Source organism: Phoenix dactylifera, chromosome 6, assembly GCF_051530095.1.
Source record: "Phoenix dactylifera cultivar Ajwa chromosome 6, Ajwa_hap1_PhDact_Kaust_v1.1, whole genome shotgun sequence".
NCBI classification, from domain to species: domain Eukaryota; kingdom Viridiplantae; phylum Streptophyta; class Magnoliopsida; order Arecales; family Arecaceae; genus Phoenix; species Phoenix dactylifera.
This window is the reverse complement of record NC_143195.1, coordinates 13,709,241-13,710,924: the sequence shown is the minus strand read 5'-3', so window position 1 is coordinate 13,710,924 and position 1,684 is coordinate 13,709,241.

The following is a 1,684-nucleotide window of genomic DNA, read 5'->3' as shown; positions in this document are numbered from 1 at the left end:
TTTATAAATTTAAAACAAAAAAAAGAAAATAATGAATATAATAAAATAAATAAAAATAATTTCGGGAAGAATCACTGGATTCAGTGTTCATATGAACAGTGTTACAAAAAAAAGAAATAATATAATAAAAAAATAAAAAAATAAAACTGTTTCACTGTTTATCTCCTTCCTCCCGCTATCTATCCTTCCCGTGATCCCGCCTCACAGAGCGCCCCCCTGCCCTTTCCAATCGCGTGCCCACCGCGTTCATGCCATCTCCTCTTTCGGATTTCCAGCTCCACGCCGTGACTAGCGCCTCCGCACGGCTGCCATTCCGAGCATCCGAGACAGCATCGCGTCCCAACTCCTCCACCATCAAATCTCTGTGATTCAGACTTCTCCACGATCATCGTTTGCCCAACCATCCGTGATCGGCTCGTCCAGCTCCTCCCGTCGATCCCGCATCTTCAGCCGAGATCCAGCACCACCACATCAGCTCCGTGCCAGCCGCATCAACCGCGTGCCATCCGCCGCCCGTTCCACCTCCCAGCAGTCGGAAATCAGCCATTTCCTCCAAGCATTCCAGCCATCCCGAGCTTCACCCAGATTCGTTCCAAGAAGAGATCCCATCGATTCCCAGCTCCAATCCCTGTGATTCAGCCTTCATCGCGATCCCAGCCGACTGCATTCAACGAGCCGGTAACCCAGCTCCTTCCGGATCGGCACCCGTTTCAAGCTCCATCCCCATCTTCGCCCGAGATCTAGCCATTCTCCCAGCATCACGCCCTCCTCCTCTCTCGGGATCCATCGCTGGTCTTCGGCGATCTATAAGAGGAAGACGAAGAAGAGAGAAAAAGGGGGGGAAGGTGACGGTTTGAAGAATAGAGGAGGCTCTGTTCGGGAGAAGAAGAAATAAAAAAAAAGAGAGAAGAGAGAGAGGCTGGGAGCGGAAAGGAGTGAAGAGTAATTTTTTTATGAAGATGGGAGGACTTCCGGCCACCATGAGCAGCTAAACCTCGGTTTAGCGGTTTGATGAAGTCGTGGATGAGTATTTATGTTGCATTTCTTTGATTTTTAGCATTGTAAGACAGTTGCATATTTAATAAAATTATGATCTTGAAATGTCTTGTTTAATTTGTGAAAAACGTCTATCTTGTAGAAAGCCTCTGCATGAATTAATATAGTTTATCGAAATCGAATTCAATACCTGTGGTTTGGAGGAGATTGTTATACAACTACCAAATTTATCTTTGAAAAATTAATCATCAGATGAATCATGCTAAATAGGACAGACCATGCCTATCCTTAGAGAAGATGGTTTGTACCAGGCTTAGATGACTCGTACTGTTGGTTAGATTTCAACTTTTTGTATGATTGCCCTAACTTGTAGTTAAGAGCAATCAGATCATACATGCATCTAAATCATTGAAAGCATCATATTTACAAATCCATCGGTGGATTCTAACCCTAAACATCTCTTCCCATAAAATATTCCTACTATTGCATTCATCTTACTTTTAGCTCTCATTAATCGATAACTTAAAATTCTTTTTACTCTAGCTTATGCCCTTTGAATTAATTTAGTTAAATCAAGTTAGCAAATTCTTCTTCTTGATTTACTTTTAAGAGAAAAAAAATAACTTATTCTTCAATCCCTGTGGACCGACATCCATAATCACTATCCTACAGGATACGTGCTATTGCG